Source organism: Silurus meridionalis, chromosome 19, assembly GCF_014805685.1.
Source record: "Silurus meridionalis isolate SWU-2019-XX chromosome 19, ASM1480568v1, whole genome shotgun sequence".
Lineage (NCBI taxonomy): Eukaryota > Metazoa > Chordata > Actinopteri > Siluriformes > Siluridae > Silurus > Silurus meridionalis.
The window spans coordinates 7304467-7312331 of record NC_060902.1 but is presented as its reverse complement, the minus strand read 5'-3'; the positions used below and the strand labels follow the sequence as shown (position 1 = coordinate 7312331).

The window sequence follows — 7865 nt, the reverse complement described above, 5'->3', positions numbered from 1 at the left end:
CTGATTGGATATATGCCATTGTCTAGAATGTCTTTTCTTAAGTTGTAACTTTTGCTTCACTTGATCTAGGGGGTCCAAACGTTTTTCAACATTGCATTGCCTCTATGTGCCAAGCAAGGATCATGAAGACATGAAATGCCAAGTTAGGTTTGGAAGAACCTAAGTGGCCTGCACAGAGCCTTGCAATCAATCGTTGTTATTCACTTATGGAATAAATTGGAATTCCAGTTCTGTGTCTGTGGCAGGATATGAACAAAGGATTAGAATTCTACATTTAACACGCTATTTAACATGTTATTTATATAAAATGTATGTTGCCATTTATAGTTACCATTTAAAATGTACACAAACACTTTAAAATAAAATTTTTTGACAAGTCACTATGTAATTTTTTAATTATTATTATTATTATTATTATTATTATTAAAAAAATAATTATTATTATTACATACTTGGAAATGAGCTGTTTGGAGAGAACAGAAGAAGCCCTTCCACAAAATGCTTTTCAGGAACAAGCATCATTAGAGCTGTGTCTTGTGGTACAGGGTAAAACTGACTATTTTGGAAATGCACAGCACTGGTATGTTCTGCATAAAAAAGAATTGAGCACTTAAACTCACTGTAAAAAAACATTTATACATTTTCCAATGAAAATATATACTCATCGTCCACTTTATTAAGAAAACCTGCACATTCTTGCAGTTATCCAAATAGGCAATTACAGAAGCACAATATATAAAATCATGCAGATACATGCCAAGAGCTTTAGGTAATATTCAGAATGAGGAACAATGTGAGTTCTGTAACTAACTTTGGCATGGTTAGTGGAGTCCAATGAGCTGGTGTGAGTATTTCAGAAACTGATCTCCTGGGATTTTCACACACAACATTCTCGAGAGTTTACACAGAATGGTGTGAAGAAAGAAACATTCTGTGTGAGGATGGCCTGCAAGCTGAAACACCTTGTTGATGACAGAGACCGGCAAAGAATGACCAGATTATTTTTAGATGCCAGGAAGGATATACTGGATTAACTCATGTAATCACTCTTTTCAACCATGGTAAGCAAGAACACATCTCAGCACTCACAAAAAGAAAGGTCAGTGGATGTTTTACAATAGGAGAACAAATCAGTTTTCTCTGGCCTCTCTTCTTAACAAGGCTTTTCCTCCACAGAACTGTCTCTCACTCACTGTTTTTTATTTTCTGCACCTGTATAAATTATGGTGTGTAAAAATTCTCAATCGTACAAAGATAACAAAGATTACACTTGTTCTTGATCTGTATTGGCATGATTTTATGATACCTTACTGCCCATTCTCATTGTGTGTGTGTGTGTGTGTGTGTGTGTGTGTGTGTGTGTGTGTGTGTGTGTGTGTGTGTGTGTGAGTCTGTGTGTGTGTCTGTGTGTGTCTGTGTGTGTGTGTGTGTGTGTGTGTGTGTGTGTGTGTGTGTGTTGGTGGGTTGACATTGTAGTGTTAATGGGACTTGGATGCATCTGTCTGAACACGTTATTATGTCTTTGGGGGATCAAATGGACAGTTTTAGCCTTGTGGCTGCTTTTTATTTATTTGTTTGTTTGTTTGTTTGTTTGTTTGTTTGTTTGTTTAATAACTGGGCTGTCTATAAGAGTAACTTACACTTTATAAGGTTATTGGGGTTAAATGGGTGAAGGTGTAGCCAATGCATTATAATGTCAATTAAAGGTCCTTCTTAGTATGCAAAGGTGTGTATGTCTCTCTCTCTCTCTCTCTCTCTCTCTCTCTCTCTCTCTCTCTCTCTCTCTGTGTGTGTGTGTGTGTGTGTGTGTGTGTGTGTTTGAGAATTCACAATATAAGGGGTGATCATTGTTAATTTCCTGGGTGTGTAAAACATTAGTTAAGTAAGCAGGTCCTGGTGTGTGTGTGTGTGTGTGTGTGTGTGTGTGTGTGTGTTTAAGAGGACTTTAAGGGACCCAGTAGCAGCGGCGTTTCCTTCAACACACACACAGTCAGAGAAGAGACAGAAACACAGAGAAAGAGAGAGAGAGAGAGAGAGAGAGAGAGCGCGCTTAGCGCGAGACGTGCGCGAGCGCTGGTTTCCTTCCGACTCCACTGCTGTCCTTCATCTACACGGTAAGGGGGATTATTTGATTTATAAGTAAGGTCATGAATAAACTGATAGTTGTATTAATGACTGAAGGAGAAAGTCAGGTCATTAGAGAGGTGAAATACTGTCAAAAAGCTCAGGTTTGCTTGTGCACGCGCTCTACAGGTGGCGGCTGGAGTTTGGAGGTGACTCTCCGGTACGTTGCGTCTGCAGTTGTTTAATATATTTAAGATAACGAATAGATACTACCTTTTTAATATTTGTATATTATTTATGAATAGCATTGCATAATCCATAATATTTGCATGCACAGGTGTTGGGTGAAGTCAGATTTTGAAGTGCATGCCTTCCCTGAATAAAAGGTACTTCATCATTTGTACCTTCAGTATGTCTACTTCATTGGACATGCACAGTGCACAGTGTGTACATAAAAAAAAGATTTTAAACACATAAATGGACATTTATAGGTAAGGTGCAATCTTTAAATTTACACTATATATGTAACCTAATTGAGAAAACCACCCTTGTGACATGGCAAGGGTTTTATTTATTTATTTGTTTATGGAAAATATGAGAAGTATTGAAAAACGTACAGTACGGAATTAACACACTTTCAGGGCTGAATTCTGTGTTAAGTGTGAATACCAGCAGTGCTCACTCGATACGTTACAAACTTACACTCATATAGAACATCTTATTCATTTTTATCACCACATTATCTGTGTAAAGCTGCTTTGGGACAATGTTCATTGTTAAAAGCGGTATACAAATTAAAATTAATTTAAAAAAATGTATTGAATTGAATTAAAAATAAAGGAAATGTATTTTTATTTGTTGTGGTTTTGGATCCATGATCTGTATTTTCTACCTGATAGTTTATCTGGGAAGATAGATATAGTATTTTGATTATTTAGTGATTCTTAAAGTCTGGTTATATTTTATTTGGAATGATCTGTAAATTTTTGCTGGTTATCAGGTGCAAAATAGACACAAAACAAACAAAAAGTGCAGCCTTGATAGCACAAATCTAGCAACGAAGACAAATACAGTTGCTTCTGACAGTGGGTTGAAATAGCTTTTACAATATTTACTTTAAGAGAGCTTTATTTTGCAGCTTGTCTAATCAGGGCCCCGGTGGTTTTGGCACCGTTTTCTATTATCTCTGTAGAGTCTATGGACTAACATGAAGAAAAATAGCGTTATAAGTTTTATTACTTTGCATTTTATATTTCAAAGCTATAAAGTATCTGAAAAGATGTGTAAACTCTGGACCTGTTTATGGGACCTGTTATCTGAACTTCTGAACAGTCAAATAACTTAGACAATCATTAATCAAATAATGCTACCAGCACTTGATCATCATGAGGGCATCAACGATGTACAGTTGAGCTGTAGTACTTTAGTTCGGGGACAGTAAGACTACATACATCCAATCTTTTGCAAATCTTTTTCTCTAAGTTTTGCTCTGCTGTCCCCACTGAGATGTCTTGAACATGACTTTTAACTGAAGTTTTTTTGAAAATGCTAAATTTATAATTATAAAAAAAAAACCCTTGTGTTGTAGTGGGAACTGATGCTGTATATGTAGACCCATTCAGCTCAAAACAAACAAGATGTAGGATGATGATGATACTGTAGTTGTTGTGCCTGCAATCCAGTTTGATAGCATTGTCAGATTGCTTTTTTCAAAGATGATGGAGTGTTCACTTGCAATAGCATTCATTCAAAGAGATGTAAAATAACCAAACGCCTGAATGGAACGTCACAGATAGGCGTCACATGCAAGCACAGTATTGGGATTTTGAAACGTTTTAGCATGTCAATAAGCAGTTTTTGTATGAAAAAGTATGAAAAAGGTATATACATAAGGTATATCAAACTGAAGTTAGCATGTACAGCACAGACTTTGTGGACTTACTTTATTCCTTTTAAAGGCATAGACAATAATATGCAGTACCACAGATGAGTAAATAAATACTTATCTTAATACAATGCATACTAAATAGGCATATGGGGATATAGATTATTATTCTACCCTTAATGTTAATTCAACATTATGAACTAATTCACCTTGAGAAATAATTTTAGACCCATTCGTTTTGCTGCATTATTTTCAGTACCAGAAGAAGATGAACAATTATGCTCATTATCATTTGTTCACCTGCAACTCTAATGTGAGCTAAATGTTTAGTGGTTGATGTCCAAATTCATCCGTGCCCAGTTCAATTAATGAATGCAGCGAGAGACAATGACAGTAGTGAACTGTATCATGGAGAAAAGGCTATCGCATTAGTCTGGCAGGTGTAGAATGTCCTTAATCATTTCATTTAACATAATTAATATAGTGCAAAAGATTTCTGAGATAAGGCTTCATCGTGATGCAGGATGTTATTTTTTTTGCTCACATTCACCTCCTGAGGAGACTTGGTCCCATGCTTGTATTACTTTGAAGAAAAACAAAACAGATATGCTCAATCTCAAGTAATTCATCACCACAACAAAACAGCAGGTGCTCTTTGGTAGTCCTTTGAAGCTAGCATCACTTGCACAAGCAACTTGCACAAGCAACAAAGAAGAAAAATGTTTGGATCAGAATTACATTCAGAGCCCCATTGAAATGCATAGAATGCATACTGGAGATTCAAAGCAAACATAGCCAAGAACTATTGTACGCTTAGGGCTAATAATTGGAAGTTTATAGAGTAATATATATGCTATACTGATACAGAAACCAATTTTCATATTTATAAAATCTGGATTTTTTCATAACTGCAAAGGTCAAGCAATTTACATTTATTCACATTGGAACATACAGTGGTCTCTGCAAATGCATCTTGGGTAGCATGTAATACATTTTTCATGAAAAAAAAATCATATTTGTATCTTATCGTAAGATTCTGCTCTCACATCTCATGCATTGGCCCATTACATACCCACACACATCTCCACGCTCATGTTTCTCCAGAATCATTATTATATGGCCACAGCTTCCTGTCTTTGTGGTTATTTTTTGGTTCCACCTTGGACCCAAATAACTTGTTTTTATAGCTTCAGTGTTGCACTGTGTAGGGGTGAGGTCTCATTTCTAAAAGATGGTCTTCTTTGGCTCCCTTTTAATAAATGTGTCAAGTGCCGACAGCATATGCTGGTGCCCTGAACCCCCACTCTCACTTTGCTTATAATAGGCACTTTTTGGTATCATATTGTTGAAACAGTTAAACCCACAACAGTGTCACACCCAAAATAAACTGAAATACATACATGCATGTATTTATAAGTTGAAATATTATACTTCCACATGCACATCGGCATGTGCCGTATGTATTGCTTGCGTCGGAACACCTCTGCGGTGTCTGTCAAGCGCCGACAGCATGCTAATGAACTACATACTCTAATAAGTAATAAGTACTTTGGAGAGTTCACAGTTTCAGCTGTCAGAAGAAGTCAGTTTCTAATAAATAAGGATAGTCTGACAGTCTGATTAGAAACTCTTATAGCAGATGTTGGTGCCTTCTGTGCACATAAAAAAAAAATTTTTTTCAATTAGTTATTCTTTTTATTTATTACTTTGTATATTAATGTAAACAGTGCAACCGTTTCAAACATTCCATTCACATAGACTTATTCAAACCATTTCCTCTGAGGCTCAATTTCCACGTTTTGAAGACTTGCACATGTCAAAATTGCTCTATATAAAGCGCTATAAGCACCAGCAAAAAAATTGCTAGTGTGAGATGAGGGAAGTTGGCAGGGCTTCAAATTGGACAGTGCAAAACATCTGCACAAATGTCAAAAGACTCATGCTCACATTCTTTTCAGACAAAAAAACACACTTCCTATGGTGTATTCTGGAGTGCACTGGAACTTAGAATTAAGAGCTCTTACCTGAAGTGAAATTGGCAGGTCTGAATCATTATTTTCAATATTTTCAATATTTCTTTTTAGTATTTTTAATTGTAGCTGTCACCTATGTCCCCATGCAAGTCCATCACACTCCACTAGAGAGGCTTATCCCAGATATGAAATACCTCTGCATGACTACATAATCATAGATCTAATGCTCACCCTCATTACAGGGTTCAAATAGCTATTACATTAGCTTTCAACCAGTGATTATGGGTTAATTAAGACTAGGGTTGGCTGGTGGGGGGTATCAGGGCTACATTCTCCCAATGTTTCAAATAATAACTAGACAAAATAAAGCTTGGCTTTACTTTCAGGCATCTTCTTATTTGCTTGGAATAACTGAATTATTTTTTTTTTTTTTTACTTTTGTGGAACCAAGATGTACATATGTATAGCACTACTACTAGACTGACATGACATAGTATGAAGATGTCAGACTCTGGCTGATTTCTTTTCAACAGAGATTGTAGATTTAGGCATTCTAACAGTGGAGGTCATGATAAGTGATTACACAGAGTGAATGCCCTCTGGATTTGTTGTCCATCAGATCTAATTGAATTAATGTATGTATTGCTGTCACATTCATACCATGTCCAAATCTATGATTGAGAATATGCATGTACAATTTAATAGCTGTAATAACTAGAATAGCAATAAACATGAATAGTATGACTGACTTTCTTGATCACTGATTATTTTTAAATGCCTCTGAAAGAGAAACTAAAATTAACTGGGCTTTGCAAACATTGTGCCTTCAAACCACTAATTGTTTTTTAGTTACTTAAACAAAATAGCTGGCTAATGGCAAACACATCTTTGCTGTTTTTCATGCTTGGAAAACTTTTTTCACTAACTAGTTAGATTAGTAGATATTTTAAGCAAATTAAGCAAACTTAGCCGGCGAAAGACGCTAGTTTAGCAATGATGCTAACAAAGAAACCTGAGTTGATAAAATGTAGAATGCAAAGATGCTTAATTTTACGAATTTTAATAATTTGAAAGTTTACGTTCCCTCTTCATGATGTGTGAAGTGCGTGAAGATCTGAGTCATGGTGTGAAATCTCTTTATGAAGCATGGATTTGTCCAAACAGCATTAAATTAATGTCCTCATGAACACAAAGTCAACAGTTTGAGCAGAGCAGCTACGTGGAATGGTTTGGGCAACAAAGGTCAGGAAAGAATGATTGATTCTATTTTGATTTTTGACTCATAATGTAGATGGAATAAAGCATAATGCAGCTTAGCAGGAATCAAAATTAAGGAAGCACATCTATACTGTATGCATATTTCTATGCACATTACTACTAGAGCCATTTTAATGAGTTTCTGTGTTCTACTCACTTACTTACAATGACATTTTTTTTATTTTAATAAAAGCTTTAAATATATAAAATTGAAGACTGTATAATGTACATTTAAACATACTTAACCATTACACTTAGGGTTGCCATCTTAGCAAGCTTGTCAATATTTTAGACCCGTTTCATGACTCATTTTAAATTAACTTAGCAACAATATTTTAGAAAAATATTAGGGACTGTTAATCTTTTTTTTTTTTTTAAGATTTTTTGTAGCATTGTCCTGTTCCAGACGCTACACAGCATTTTAGCTCACATCTCAGCAGCTGGGTGAGAGATTTGAGAGAGCAAGATCTGTTCACTCACCACTAGCCAATACTGCAAAAAAAATCTTAGCAAGAGACATTTACTCCTTTTAGACGTATTGACTAAAAGACAGGAGGTGGAGCTGGAGGTAGCAGAGCTGAAGATTAAGTTTTTATTGGGAGTGATTACAGTTTATAAGGGGGACTGCGCATGTAGGACGTTTTGGAGACAAAGTGAGAGGATAGATTGAGATGTTTTGGACATGT

At 35.7% G+C, this 7865-nt stretch overlaps 1 protein-coding gene across 2 annotated transcripts in view; it reads left to right on the top strand.

Annotated features, from left to right (window-relative positions):
- The first annotated feature begins 1997 nt into the window (after nucleotides 1-1997).
- Nucleotides 1998-7865, top strand: part of hrh1 (histamine receptor H1) — a 28835-nt gene continuing 22967 nt past the window's right edge. The window contains exons 1-3 of one of the 2 annotated variants that reach the window (XM_046875312.1): nucleotides 2030-2114; nucleotides 2254-2284; nucleotides 2402-2450. The gene's annotated coding sequence lies outside the window, so the exon portion shown is untranslated. Of the gene's footprint in view, nucleotides 2115-2253; nucleotides 2285-2401; nucleotides 2451-7865 lie in introns of both variants that reach the window. The other variant, XM_046875311.1, reaches the window with a different exon arrangement.